The sequence below is a fragment of the Ostrinia nubilalis genome, chromosome 7 (assembly GCF_963855985.1).
Source record: "Ostrinia nubilalis chromosome 7, ilOstNubi1.1, whole genome shotgun sequence".
Lineage (NCBI taxonomy): Eukaryota > Metazoa > Arthropoda > Insecta > Lepidoptera > Crambidae > Ostrinia > Ostrinia nubilalis.
Genome location: NC_087094.1, coordinates 2,397,004 through 2,413,459, shown reverse-complemented (window position 1 = coordinate 2,413,459; position 16,456 = coordinate 2,397,004). Strand labels below are relative to the sequence as shown.

Genomic DNA, 16,456 nt, shown 5'->3' with positions numbered 1-16,456 from the left:
AATTCTTCGAAATAGCCAATTCACTAACCAAATCAGAAGTTAAACAAATAAATAGTTAAATATTTGAACTACGATTACCTAATTAAATTAAAAATCACAAAATTGTCGGCCGTTTAGGCTTAATGTGTTGGCGAATCAGGGAATTACAATCCCAATTCCTGGGAAATCTGTACCATGTAGCAACATCAGCCCCATCCGGCCCATCATGGCGGTTGTTAACTATTTTGTTTATTAGGCAGTTAATTTCGTTTGAGATTTTTTACAAGACAAAATGATTGTTTTATCACAAGAAATGGTGCAAAATTTTGTAGTGCGTAGTTGCGGTAGTACGTGGTGTCCTGGAAATGACTTAAGATTCCACGCATAAGTGTTTATTTCGTGATTTCCGACATTGGATCATTTGTAAACATTTTTCACAGTATATTCTTCCTAAAACGTTTTACTAGTATTTACACTTAACATTTAATGATACCTATGTCAAGAAATAAAGATTTTACATTGAGTTTCATTGACTTTGAGCAAATTTATATTTTTTTGTTTATTTAGAAAGAGAGAGTCTGCCCACAGAGAGCGAGATAGTGATACAAAGGTTGTGCTTCAAGTAGGTATTCGGAGTGTGGCCTCCATTTTTATCTATAGCTTCATGGTCAAATTGTCATTCACTCGCATCACCTTTTCTCTCTCACTCACTCTTGCTGTGTTGCTGTCTTGCTTGATCCTTCTTTGTAAAACACATTTTAGCTTTTATTTTCGGAACTTTATTAACTACAAACTTGGCTATTCAAACGGACTCTGATTGATTGCAATAACGACATACTCAGCCTGGGATTTACTGTTTTTGTGTGGCTCGGCCAAGGCTCGGCTGGTGGTTCTATGGTTTAGAAAATGAGCAACTTAATTATACACAACAATGGGCAGCACCTCGATCGGTAAGTACCTACATTTTGCTCTGCAATCTTATGAATAAGTACTAGCCTTGCCAAACTTCTGAATTGCCATTCTCATGGCCGGTTGTCTTGAAATGAATGTTCCGCTATTATCTGTGGTTCAACCCTGGACAGTATGGACAGCCAGGCCCGATTCGATTGTAAGAAACTAGTCGATGGTACAGCGCAATGGAGGCATGAGCGAAACAACAATTATGTTGACAATCCAGCTGGTTTTGGTGTAAATCTAAGGAATTATTTACTTTGACACTATCTCCCTGCTCTCAATGAAAGCTTGTTTTGTTTTGTTTTTTGGAACTAAGACTACTAGATTATTATTTTTTGTAACTAAGTTTGTAACACGTCATAATTAATTATTATAACAACAATGCTTATTTACTAAAGCTGTTTAACCCTACCCTCTGACCCAAAATTGGACGTAGTTATGCTACAACGTTCCAACCCACACGCAAGTCGAACTGAGAAAATCGCGTTTTTGTAAATTTGTGGTACGCTTTTTTTTTGGTAGCGAGTAGAACTGAGTAGTATGTATCACTTCAACTAAATAAATAAACGTTATTTTATTACATACTTGTCATTAAAATTGACTAATATTTCTCATACAAATTTTGAAAAAAATGTACTTGGAACGTTTTTGCAAAAAGGCTTTTTGTATGAAATTAGTTTTTACCTTATTTTGCAAAAACGTTCCAAGTACTTTTTTTTCAAAATTTGTATGAGAAATATTAATACATTTTAATGGCAAGTATGTAATAAAATAACGTTTATTTATTTAGATAAAGTGATACATACTACTCAGTTCTACTCGCTACCAAAAAAAAAGCATACCATTTTTTTTCCCGCTAACTAGTGGTACGCTTTTTCCCGCTAACTTCCGTTCCCGTGGGAATTTTGAAATATCCTGTTGTAACTAAGCTTTAAGTTTACTAAGGTACTTGCATGCCAAATTTCAAGCGTCTAACTTAAGCGGTTTAGATTTTTCATACAAAATGATTTTCCCGCTAATTCCCGTTCCCGTGGGAATTTCGGGAATTCCTTTCTTAGTGCACCTCTACGGTACCTAAGCTACGTCCCTTCCAAATTTCAAGTGCCTACGTTTAGCCGTTTAGGCTGTGCGTTGATATGTCAGTCAGTCAGTCAGTTTCTCCTTTTACATATTTAGATTTACAACGGCTTATGTACTTTTAAACTAGCAGAATTTCTTTTGGCAAAATTTCATTCTGAATAATATCGATTAGCATAACGTTTAATTAGTAGCACGATTATTTGGTACCATTCCACTTGGCATACTATGCAGATGGCAGAATTTAGTTTGAAATACACTCAGCGGCACGGAATTTGGCCCAAGCCTAAACACCAGATATGAGGCTAAATAGGTGTTGTATACCTAAGTTTCGTATGACATGTTAACAGAACATTTGTTTTTGTTCATTTAAGAGGCTAGATTCATAAAAAAATGCGTCAGTTTAACTTTTTTGACTCTAGAAACGAATTTCATTGTTGGAGCGCAAAAAGTACGGGTAAGTTTAAATTCGATATTAAATGTTGTAAGGGTTTGGCGTTTTGTTTTTTGTTTTTAAATTAATCTTAGGGTTATTCTCGTTTCCATAATTTGAGAATAATGCCCATTGCTCCAGCTCAAGATGCACAAAGAGTGTTGCTTAGAAGTCAAGGGCGTATGCGGCGGGAGATGGCTGAAAGTTTAAATTTATCACGTACAAACTTAAGATACGCATTAAAAAGGCATGAACAGACCGCCCTTTATGCAAGAAGACCAGGAAGTGGGGAATTAAGGTGTTTGTCAGCGCGCGATGACCAGATTATCGTACTTGCAATATCAAGAAATCGGGTTCTCACTACTTTTGAGATACGCCAGCGTTTACAAACAGCAAGCCCAGTGAATGTCAATGAGCACACAATAAAAAGAATGATAGAGGATCATAACCTGCATACTCGAAGACCAGCTCGAGGACCAGAACTTCTCCGATACCTTCGCGAAGTGCGACTTACGTTTTCTAGAGAACATGCAAATTGGACGCTAGGCTAATGGAGTAAAGTTCTATGGATCAATGATTGCAGAGTCACCTTAAGAGCTCCAGACGGACGTGGAAGTGTATAGAGAAGGTGCGGTAAAGAGTTACTACGCAAACAGACAGTTTTCATAAAGAGTTCACTCTATTAGACAAACGTCCAATTTGCATGTTCTCTAGAAAACGTAAGTCGCACTTCGCGAAGGTATCGGAGAAGTTCTGGTCCTCGAGCTGGTCTTCAAGTATGCAGGTTATGATCCTCCATCTTTCTTCGTATTGTGTGCTTACTGACATTCACTGGGCTTGCTGTTTGTAAACGCTGGCGTATCTCAAACATAGTGAGAACCCGATTTCTTGATATTGCAAGCACGATAATCGGGTCATCGCGCGCTGACAAACACCTTAATTCCCCATTTCTTGATCTTCTTGTGTAAAGGGCGGTCTGGTCATGCCTTTTTAACGTGTATCTTAAGTTTGTACGCCATACATTGAAAGTTTCAGCCATCTCCCGCTGCATACGCCCTTGACTTTTAAGCAACACTATTTGAGCAACTTGAGCTGGAGTAATGAGAATTATTCTCAAATTATGGAAACGAGAATAACCCTAAGATTAATTTAAAATCAAAAAACAAAACGCCAAACCCTTACAATATTTAATATCGAATTTAAACTTACCCGTACTCTTTACGCTCCAACAACGAAATGCGTTTCTAGAGTCAAAAAAGTTAAACAGACGCATTTTTTTATGAATCTAGCCTCTTGAATTAACAAAAACAAATGTTCTGTGAACATGTCACACGAAACTTAGGTATACAACACCTATTTGGCCTCATATCTGGTTGTTTAGGCTTGGGCCAAATTCCGTGCCGCTGAGTGTATTTAAAATATTCTGCATAATATCGATTAGAATAAATTTTATTTAGTACCACGATTATTTGGTACCATTCCACTTGGCATACTATGCAGATGGCAGAATTTCTGCAATATTGAAAATATTCTGCATAATATCGATTTCAAGACGTTTATTTAGTACTAGCGGCCGCCCGCGACTTCGTACGCGTGGATCCCGTTTTACCCCCTTCATCTATCTTACGCGGTTTAGATTTTTTCATACAAATGTTTTTCCCGCTAACTCCCGTTCCCGTGGGAATTTTGCAATACCCTATTGTAACCAAGCTTTGAGTTTACTAAGGTACCTGCATGCCAAATTTCAAGCGTCTAACTTAAGCGGTTTAGATTTTTCATACAAATGTTTTTTCCCGCTAACTCCTGTTCCCGTGGGAATTTTGCAATATCCTGTTGCAACTAAGCTTTAAGTTTACTAAGGTACCTGCGTGCCAAATTTCAAGCGTCTAACTTAAGCAGTTTAGATTTTTCATACAAAAGGATTTTCCCACTAATTCCCGTGCCCGTGGGAATTCCTAAGTATCCTATAACCTGCCCAGGAGTACGAAGAATAATTGTACCAAGTTTCGTTAAAATCCGTCAAGTACTTTTTGTTTCTATAAGGAACATACAGACAGACAGACAGACAGACAGACAAAAATTTTACTGATTGCATTTTTGGCATCAGTATCGATCACTAATCACCCCCTGATAGTTATTTTATATTAAAATATATTTCATGTACAGAATTGACCTCTCTACAGATTTATTATAAGTATAGATATCATGTCCAGGAATGTTGCGGAAAACTAATCGTACTAAGTGTACTGTAACTGAAAACATCATTGATAGAAATAAAGATACATTTATTACAATGGACATCACACAAATACAGGCAATTACATAGACTCATGACAGTGGCACATAATAATGGAAGAAGAAAAAAATAAATAAAAACAAGAGTAAACTGAGCAGAGCCACCCATTCACCAACAAGATGCCAACTGCAACGGGACCCCACTTTAATATATGCAGAATTAAATTTTTCCAAAATAAATTCTATTTTAAAAGTATGCCATTTTAAATCGGACATAAACATTCTATCAAACGATAATTAATATTTATTATCTATAATTATACACATAAATATTTTTAATTTTTAAAACAATATTGTTTCATTGTTATACTTATTTTTTCTAAAATATTGTTATACTTATATTTTAGAAAAAAAAAATGTATTTATATTAACTACCAAAAGAATATTATAACAATTTTCACACATTGGAACGTTTTTGCAAATTAAGTTATAAGCCACTTTCAAACAAAAAGCCTTTTTAAAAACGTTTCAAGTACATTGGAACATTATTTTTATTTTGTTCAGTCCAAAACGAATTAAAAGCATACGATCCAAATGGAATGTCACTTTTTAACATTTAAAATTAGTTATTTGTAAAACGTTCCAAAATGATTGGATCATTATTTTCATTGTATTCAGTCCAAAACGAATTAAAACATAACGTTCCAAATGGAATGTCACATTTTAAGATTTTATTTAGATCTTTTGGATCGTTTTATCATTGGGACCGCTTAATTATTTCAGTAATTATTGTCGTAAGAGAGTCAGTGTCTTCAGCACTAGATAGGGTGACCCAAAATACCTAGCTTGGGCTCGAAAACTCAATTTTGACCACCTTGTGGGTTGGAACGTTGTAGCATAACTACGTCCAATTCTACTAACAGCACATAATATTGAATTATCATTTTTTTTATGGTTTGCGGCTCAATTTATTCAACGCACAGGAGTATGTGTGGCATGGCATGCAATGAATCTATTTATTTTTACAGGTTACAGCTCATGATCTTATATGCACAACATGTTGGACCCAAGCCCAAGATACAACACAAATGCATCTACTTCAAATCTTAGCAGAAAATGTGTGCTTTGCAGTAGAACACTAGAGCCTAGAACACGTTCACATCAGCTCATGTCCCTGAGAACTAACACTCAACATCATATTAACATCAGGAATATAATTGTGGAACGACTAACTCCATTAGAGGTAATGCACGCTAAAGTCCTTATTTATTAAAATGTTATTGCCTATACAATCAGTCTAATTCTTGTAAAGTTATTGGTTTCTGTAAATTAATACTAAAATAAAATAATTTAAGTGCGGGACATTAAAAAACTGATAATTTTTTTAAACTTATTTCTAATTATTATTATTTTTAAACAGGTTACTGCAAATGACTACATCTGTGGGGCTTGTCACTCATTATTGCAAAGAGATACCACACCTACTTCACAAGACTCTCCAGATATGCCAACCGGTGCCCCGGTAGGTCACCAACAAGTTTGTGTTGGATGTGGTTGTTCATTATTGCGAACTTGAAGTCATTGTTTGGATACAGAGAATAATCAAGATATATTAAACATTGTTCGAAATTGGATTCAACCCAGAGAGGTAAGAGCCCTGCCAGTTTTATAATACATAAAAATAATTATGCCGGTTTATTATAATAATAAAAAAGGTTTTTTCCGAATCAGCCTTCCCATCCTTCAACTCCTTCCATTGCTTTTAATCTGCCACTACTCTCATCCATACAGGTTATACAGGGTGGAAACGATAAGTGATCTCACTCGATTATTTCTAAACTACACAAGATATCGAAAAACTGGTTACTCATCCTGAAAGTGCTTCACGAGCTCTTTCTAACGGTATCAGTAAATAGTTACAGAATTAACTGGATCTATCCGAAAATTCAATGTTTTCAGCCTCCATACTAAATGTATGCCAGCCACACAATATTAAAAGTGTTATAGATCACTTATCGTTTCCACCCTGTATAATACAAATAGACTTATATTATTAAAATATTGCAATATTATTACTTACATAATATTAAACATAATTTTTACTATTATAAAGCCAGTTAAAAATTCCCTGAGCCAAATAAACTCAGTAAAGTTTTATTTATACTTCCTGCATAACAACAGACTACTCTTTTAAACTACCACTATTCTCACTCTCAATCTTCGTTCCTCATTCATCCCTTTCGTTTCCTCCATAGACCAATCATTCCTCATCATTCAGCGTTCAAATCGTAAATTATCTTTCATCACTCATCTTACTATTCCGTTACACACAAAAGTCGTTAATCCTATATAAATATTGCTCTTCTTATTGTTGAACTGTGAATCTGATGTTTTATTTTATTTTCAGATTCGTCCTTCAGATCTTCTTTGCCATAGATACTATCAGAGAGCACGAATTACTACAGTTGGTGCTTATTTAATGAAGCTGAGGACCGGTGATTCAGATGACAGAATAGCTACATTACTTGGCATTTCAAGGAGTACTCTTACAAAATATGTAATGAAAGCACGCAGTATGATGGAGGAACATTTCGTACCAGCACATTTAGGGTTACAACATATTAGTAGAGAGGAAGTAGCCCAAAGAAACCTTTATGTTCCAGTCTCTTTTCGGGAAGCCAGGAAACGATTTACCACAAAGAAAGGCTATTGTCATCATGGATGGTACATACATTACATTTATGTGCAAAAAAGTAGCAATTATGCATACCAAAAAAAAAAACTTATTCCCTATACAAATATCGGAATCTCGTTAAACCATTTATGGTACTTTGTTGTGATGGCGACATCATTGATGTATTGGGCCCATATTTAATAGAAAATGTAGAACATGACCATTAATAAATAATAAGTACCTACATACGTATTTTCATTTATACCTACATAACTGCCTACTAACCCTTGGGTCGGAATAAAGATATTTTTGGATTTAAATGTAAGTAAAATATATTAACTTCTTTTTAAAAAATGTTTGGCTTTTCCGTAGGCATTCCTATTTTTCCAATACGCAAAGTTCTATTTGCTGCTATTCATACGGTTTGACAAAGGGGTTCTTTATCGATCTACGATTTAAAGTGTAATTAAGACGTCTCTCCTACATATCTATACCTACTTATAATAAATCTGTAGAGAGGTCAATTCTGTACATGAAATATAATTTTCAAAATAACTATCAGGGGGTGATACTGATGCCAAAAATGCAATCAGTAAAATTTTTGTCTGTCTGTCTGTCCGTCTGTATGTTCCTTATAGAAACAAAAACTACTCGACGGATTTTAACGAAACTTGGTACAATTATTCTTCATACTCCTGGGCAGGTTATAGTATACTTAGGGATTCTCACGGGACCAGGAATTAGCGGGAAAATCCTTTTGTATGAAAAATCTAAACCGCTTAAGTTAGACGCTTTAAATTTCGCACGTAGGTACTTTAGTAAACTAATTCCCACGGGAACGGGAATTCGCATTATTATACATATAATTCTTGACAATAAATAGTTTTATTAGCAACTAGCTTTCCGCCCGCGGCTTCGCCCGCGTGGAATTTTGTCTGTCACAGAAAAACTTTATCGCGCGCGTCCCTGTTTCAAAAACCGGGATAAAAACTATCCTATGTTCTTTCCCGGGACTCAAACTATCTCTATGCCAAATTTCATCAAAATCGGTTGCGAGGTTTAAGCGGGAAAGCGTAACAGACAGACAGACAGACAGACAGATTTCATCAAAATCGGTTGCGAGGTTTAAGCGGGAAAGCGTAACAGACAGACAGACAGACAGACAGACAGACAGAGTTACTTTCGCATTTATAATATTAGTTGGGACTAGCGGCCGCCCGCGACTTCGTACGCGTGGATCCCGTTTTACCCCCTTCATCTATCTTACGCGGTTTAGATTTTTTCGTTCAAATGTTTTTTCCCGTTCACGTGGGAATTTTGCAATATCCTGTTGTAACTAAGCTTTAAGTTTATTAAGATACCTACATGTCAAATTTCAAGCGTCTAACTAAAGCGGTTTAGATTTTTCATACAAAGGGATTTTCCCACGAATTCCAGTTCCCGTGGGAATTAGTTTACTGAAGTACCTACGTGCGAAATTTAAAGCGTCTAACTTAAGCGGTTTAGATTTTTCATACAAAAGGATTTTCCCGCTAATTCCTGTTCCCGTGGGAATTCCTAAGTAGGGTAATTGCGCCGGTTTTCCGTCCAGCTCCTGTTTTCGTCCATTTGACCGACTTGCCACAAACAAATACGGAAAATTAGAATACAAACCTAACTTTCCGTGCAAGTTTGGACTTGTTACAATCTATAATATCTAAGCAACAGTTCTGCCTGCATGAAAATGTAATTTGACAAGTAATAACTCCAAAAAAATCTACGGAAGTTGCTGCTGCACACAGGTGAATGGAAAACGTCGTCAAGTTGGAAAAAAAACGTGCCGGTAGGGAACTTTCATGGTATGTTTAATTACTGTTTTAGCTACTTTACGTAATGTTTTTGTCACGTATGTCTAATTATTAGCATATTAAACACTATTTTAAGGGTTTATTAAAGTTTTTGTATAGAAATCTTAGATAGTTAAGTGGACTAATACTAGCATAACAATTTTGCAAGATTTTGGTTTTCGTCCACGTGGACGGAAACCCTGACACCTAGTTAATATTTTTAATAATCATTTTACTTCAATGGACCTACAAAATAAAATGTTTTTTCTTCCAATATGATCTTTATTGCTATTACATTAAACATTTTAGTTTGCGTCCACTTTTTAACAGTGATAAACCCATAAAAACCGTTAAAAAGATGTGGACGAAAACAAAAAACAGCTTTAAACGTTGTTGTGTTTTCGTCCATGACGTCATGAGCAAGCACTGGGGTTGGACGAATACCAAAATTAGCTATTCCTGTACATTAGTTTTCGTTCATTTGTCCTTCGACCTATTGCAATATTTTCCTTAATTTAGGTAAGAAACTTATTTAAATCTTTTTGATATCATTTGAAAGCTAACAAAATTACCTTTCAAATGATATACCACAATCCATAGTTACTGTATTGTAGAATTGGTTTTAAGTTAATAATTCAACTGCACCCTTTTTTCTACACAGTGGTCGAAAACTAGCGTACACTAGGACGAAAACTGATTTTTTTGGACGAAAACTAGTGAAATCGCCTCTTTTGCATAAAATATTTTTTATAAAAAAACCCGTGGTATTTACTTATTGTCATATAATATTAACGTAAAGTAGACTATATAAGGACTAAAATGACATATGATACATATGAGTAAGGGTATTTTAAGATATTCATTTCGCATCACAAAGTTGGCAACTCCGATAATTGGACGAAAACTAGCGCACTTACCCTATACTATAACCTGCCCAGGAGTATGAAGAATAATTGTACCAAGTTTCGTTAAAATCCGTCGAGTAGTTTTTGTTTCTATAAGGAACATACAGACAGACAGACAGACAAAAATTTTACTGATTGCATTTTTGGCATCAGTATCACCCCCTGATAGTTATTTTGAAAATATATTTCATGTACAGAGTTGACCTCTCTACAGATTTATTATAAGTACCTATAGAAGATAGAAAATGGAAATGTACTTCTGTTATGCTAATAACCTCAAAATCTGAAGCATTTTTCCTATTGTAACGAATCTCCCGCTTATCCGTGCTTTAAGTATCTACACTAATATTATAAAGAGGAAAACTTTGTTTGTTTGGTTGTAATGAATAGACTCAAAAACTATTGGACCGTTTTTATTAAATTCTTTCACCATTCGAAAGCTACATTATCCACGAGTAACAGGCTAAATTTTATTTTGGAAAATAATAGGGTTCCGTAAAATATGTAGGTACCTAATGTAGGCCACGCGCGCGAAGCCGCGAGCGAAAAACTAGTGGAGTATAAGGTGACAATCGTTAAGTAATTTCACATATAAAAATCATTATTTCATTGCTTGGGGGTCTTGGGGCGAACGATGTATGGACGCAGAACAATATCCTTTATTTTCAAATTTAAGCAAAAAGCATTCTGTGGTTATAAAATACCTATGCTTATTTGCACCTAGTTTAACAATCACCATGTTAATTCCATGCTTTCTATCCAGTCGACTGCTCTAACGACAAGGGTGGGCAGTCGTTGAGATGACAGCGCGAAAATCGTCGGCATCCACTAATTATGACCCTTATGTACCACTATATTGACAAAGTTCTCCGTCTTCGTACGCGATATTGGAAATTTGGCATCTACCATCGGCTGATCTGACATTAGGCGTAGTCTGGCTTTGATATTCAATTTTCAACTGTATTACCTTGACAATCAGTTCAAAATTGATTACTAGAAAATTATTTGACAGACGATTTCTACTCTCGACAAATGCATTTGAATTAGCCCACTGATAATTCAAAATAAAGTGTATGTAGTTGAAACGTGTAACTTGTACCACACAATGTAACAGTCAGGGATTTCAAGGGATCTCCAGGTTTGGGTCATTTTAATGATTATAACCGGTTGAATCATTAGCAATATACCGTTAAATTTACAGATAACGCGTTTATTATACTACATTTTCCAGGGACTCTAATTCGTCTAGGTCAATTTGTTTGAATTAAAATCTATAAAAGTAAGTTTCTTGTTTTGTTTTCTATGAAATAAAATAACTATAATTCTTATATTTTCTTATTGTTTAAGAAACTATTAAGAGCAGATTTGTTTCTTGAAGAATATATCCAACATTAAGCATAACCTGTAATAATAATATGTAGTTTCAATAGTTTTGTTTTAGTAATTAACTTAGTGTCTTTCAGTATCTGTCTTTTTCATGTTCACAGCACAATAAAATAGTAAAATAATAGTATTAATAAGCTTTACTTTTTGAAATTTGTAAATTAATTGTCTGACGCCATAAATAAAACAATCAAAATTTACACAACGATCCTTTTTATTTAATTTAAGAAATCTCACAATAAAAGTCTTGACTGGATCTTATCCATAAACGGCAGTATGCACAGCAAATGTAATATTTATTACACAAATAAAAACTTACACTAAGGGTCATACAAATTTCTTACATTTATTTACATCCGCCCTTATTCATGAACAAATTTTCTTTTTCTACCTAATAGTTTAGTTAATTTTCTAATAAACATTTAATGCTTATTCAAAATAAGTAATGCGGTGACACAATTTTAATTTAAGGACAAAATAAATACAATCACAATAGTAATTTAGTTATGATTTAAAATAAGTTTACGAATAAGGGCATAAATAATTTATAGAATATTGTCCAAAGTCAATATCGAACTGTGACATTATTAAAATGATAATTTAAATAAACACGATACCCTGTTTGGGAGGGGATCTCCCCTTCAAAATAATAAAACAACTTCGTAAAATTTGTACAGTTTATACGTATTTCGTAAGTGTATTTAACTAACATAATAAGGGGCATTTTTGAATAACAACACCCAGATTTAAAAATAATTATGAATAAACTTTTTTGTTTATGCAATTTTGGATGAATACGAATTAAAATAAATATTTATTTAATTATTTCAAGTGTGGTGTGATAGACCCATATTTATTTTAAATCTGGGAGCTACGATATAAAGTGTTAATGAAATTTTTATTTTCCACACACATAACTACAAATAAATAGTCAACAGTGATTTTAAAATTTTGGTTGTGTCATTGATCTCTGATCTGAAGGTAGGTATGTCATAGGTTTTTTCATTTTAAAATTTCCCATAAAATATACTCATTGTAAATGAATAATATAATGTATGACCGTAGACAATGTAACATTAGTTCTTAAATCGCGACCGCTTCGCTACATTATCAAAGAAAAGCCTGTTGATGTTCACGACTGTCAAAATAAATCTAACGATGTTTAAATTACTGCTGTGACAAACCCCTCATAAAAGAGATCAATGACTGATAACTTCTAAAAAAGCAACGAAGCTATTTATTAATACGTGTTTCATAACCTATCTTTGGACGTGTTTTATCTAGAATTAAATAATAAATAAGTTAAAGAAAAAGACAATGTTCAACAAAATATGAACTTCTCATTAAATTACACGAATTACTATACATAGACAGTTATTACATAAAAATATATTAGAAATCTTATGCCTTCTAAAAAAAGAATAAATAAATAAGTCTTAACAAAGTAACGTTTTTTTTCTGTATTTTGCATTAAACAATAGACAAATTCGTAACTAATTAATTGTTTTTAGTTAAAACAACGTCCAACACTATTAGGCCATTCAGCATAACTATCTACTTCCACCAATTTATAATATTTACAACGTTTTTAAAAATGCCATTATTTACAAATCATTAACTATTGGTTTTTATAATTTAAGAAAAATATTTTTATATGAAATTCATACATATCTGTACAATTCGATAGCTACGACTTAAAGTTCATAGAATTTGGTAATGTTTAAAGAATACACATTGAAGCTATTTGGTTTGCAGGACATTAGATTGTGTGCCTAAAATTGTCCCTTGCGGGAGACCACGCGTTTTCACTTTGGGTTTGACTAGAGGTTGAAGCCTCACTTGAAACTTTATAAGTTCGAACTCTTAGCCATTTACCTGGAACAAAAACACAGGAATGTTTAGTGATGTTGTTTCATCGTTTGAATTAGTAAATGGTAGGTCAATAATACTTTGTAGATTTTTAATTTAACTGTAGTTTATGTTTATAACGATAAGTTTATGTTCGAACTAAACTATTTTCTTCCAATTCTACTAATATATATTTGTTGCTTCATTATTTAAAACATTCTTCTTTTAAAATTTGTTAGAAAGAATATTGATATCAAAGGGCCTAAAGAAAATCTTAAGTTACTTACCACTTTGTCTATTTACGATATCACCACGAGCATCACTAATGGCAGCAGCAGTGTCGTGATGGCTTTATAAAAAATTGCACCTGAAACAAGTTGATCCCATTTAGAAATTATAACAACGTATAACAACTAACCTTATGCCTACGTTTTTAGTGATTCTAACATTTTAGTGTCGATACATGAATGTAAATTTGTTACAAGAGTAGTGAATGCCTCAATAGAACAGACACCCCTTTCATTGCTGAGTTATTGGATCAACAGTCTCTAACTCTGTACAAAGTAACTTGAAGAATTATTAAGACGATGAAATAGATCTTCATAAAGTTAATTATAAATAAATCCAGATTTTATCTAAAGAATATACGATTGTAAGCAACATTTAAAGAGAATACGGCCACATGTTGAAACCTTCGAATCGACCGAACTGCAAACGCAGCATCAGAAAACTCAAAGTCAATTACGCTGCAGCCTTTCATTTAACCGACGTCTAAGCTGTACTTTCAGACTTCGAAATGTAATCTAAAACCCATTGTCTATCTTTTAATTACAGCTCTAATTGGAAAAGTAAAACTGACACCATTGGAAAGAGCAAAGTATTAAGTTTAGTTGGTTTAGTTCAGAGAAGATAATATTTCCTTTTTTGATTTTATCTAAAAGCAACCATGATGTTGAGATAAATACTAATGGTTATATGATTTTAGAATAATGCCTTTTTAAGGGAATAAAGAAGACGTCATCATTTTCATACCAATGACTCTTGATGAGTACCAATAACAATTTGTATTAATATAATTGCTTCAATGATAGTTTCATTACCCGACTATGTCAGAAAGAGGGTTATTTGAATTAGATCTCAATAACAATGTACCTACAAATCTTTATGCTTGTCTTAGAAGTTATTTAAGAAAATGAAAGTTTGCAATTTTCTGCACTTTCGAAAACATTTAGTATATGAAGAGAAATGACACACATATTTTATAAACAAGGGAATAAAATGGATTTAACCAAATCGGAATTAAGATTCTGCATTTTGTGGTATTTTTAAATTGTTAGTGTGTTATTAATAAATTATTTACAAACACAATGACAAAAGGTATAAAAACAACGCAATATAGCAATAATATGTTACACGTCAGTCTGGATAAGGATAACAGGAATAATGTCGTGTTAGCAAAGGGCCATCGTAATCCGAATAGAGCCTATCCCGGAAAATTGGACGAAATTAATGAGGACTTCTTATCTCCGCTTGATTATTGCAAGTACCGTAATCGCGGTCCTAAGGGATCCCGGGATGATTTAGTTTTGTTGCAAAAGTAATCTTATGATAATAATCGTAAAACCCAAGCTGGGTAAGCGGTGAGATTAAAAAGTTTATCGGGGTTATCAAACATTCAACCTTGCAGGAATAGAAAACAAATTAAGAAGAGCTCCTCAGCGATGGTTTTTAGCTATAGATAGCAAAAATAATATAAAGATTTTATTTAATACAATGAGCCTAAAATAACCCTATTCAAAATAATATCAAAAAGTTCGTAATTTATTCGATAAATAAAAGTCTTATTTTCCTTTTAATACTAAAATATTCTTATGGGACAACTTCTGACACTCTAATCAAGTTGAAAGATCTAGCATAAAATATAAGAAGTAAATCTATCATCATCATCATTTCGGTAGCGGCCTGCGTCCAACGCTTCCCTGCTACCTTTACGATATCGTCGGTCCACCTTGTAGGTGGACTTCCCACGCAAAGTAAATCTATTACAGAACATAATCCAGAAATAATTATTTTGTATGAAAATTGATCAGAAAAAATATATTATTTTATACCTTTAGACCTTCCGACAGCCGCTGCTAGTTGCATGTCCGCTGCCGTCGGCATCTCTGGTGTTGTGCTAATAGGGCCTGTGAACAATAGGTATATCAATCTTTAGTAACTTAGTAATAAAGGTACAGTGTTGACTATTAACAATGACACCAAGACACAAATTCTTTGAAGAATACTTTCAAACATTTTCTCAATAGGGTTTAGTTTTCAATTTGCAGAAAAACTCTATTTTAGAAGCTCTGAAGTCAATAAGTGGTTATACTAAATCTTATAACATAATCATAGCTCATTCTAGCTACCAGACTTCTATCAAATCATTATGTGATAAACCTGGAGCCATTTCTGACACACTAGCCCAATGGTAATAAAAAACGAAGTGACTACCCCTCCTGGAATTGGTTGGGACATTATCCCATTGAGTAAAAGGGTTAGAAGGGAAAGGTCATTCATTCACTTCCTGACTAAACACGAAACGTTGATATCTATGATGACCAATGAAATTGAGGGTAGCAGGTATTTTATAGGTTAGGTAAAATAAGTAGGATTCAGCACAAATGACCGGATTTTCCGAATTAAAGACACATAAAGGCTCTTATAAAGTTATAAAATGTTTTTACTGTCAGGTACATCAAAGGGGAGTTATTTTGGTTCAAAATGTACAATTATATTCTTTACGAGGAAAATGGGTAAGTCGGATGGAACATTGCTTAAAATTTTAAAAGAGAATAAGTCACACTTCAGTCCCACGCAAAAAGTCGAGGAGCGTGGGCGGAACGGCAGTGCAGCTCCAAACAGTGTTTTATCGATAAATTTTTAAATATTGGAATGAACTGTTATTTTAGGTAAGTTCTGTACCCCCAGTGAAAAGGGAGTTAAGTCGAAAATGGTGATTTTTGGGAAATCGCATTTGAAGTTAAAAAAAATCCTGCTTCATCGCTATTAGAGATAACTTGGTGAAATATTTTTTAGGTGAAAGGTAATGTTAGATATAATTAGGCAGTGTGCCAGTTTGGGAAATATAGCATGTGGTTTT

At 33.8% G+C, this 16,456-nt stretch overlaps 2 long non-coding RNA genes across 2 annotated transcripts; one reads left to right on the top strand and one right to left on the bottom strand.

The window, feature by feature from the left end:
* Positions 1-705: 705 nt before the first annotated feature.
* On the top strand, positions 706-7,390 carry LOC135073542 (uncharacterized). The gene is made up of 4 exons (XR_010257634.1): positions 706-929; positions 5,707-5,921; positions 6,099-6,326; positions 7,086-7,390. It is a non-coding gene; the product is annotated as an uncharacterized LOC135073542 (long non-coding RNA).
* Positions 7,391-11,662: 4,272 nt separating this feature from the next.
* Positions 11,663-15,503, bottom strand: LOC135073541 (uncharacterized). The gene is made up of 3 exons (XR_010257633.1): positions 15,426-15,503; positions 13,602-13,681; positions 11,663-13,341 (listed from the first exon to the last, which is right to left on the bottom strand). It is a non-coding gene; the product is annotated as an uncharacterized LOC135073541 (long non-coding RNA).
* Positions 15,504-16,456: the final 953 nt, after the last annotated feature.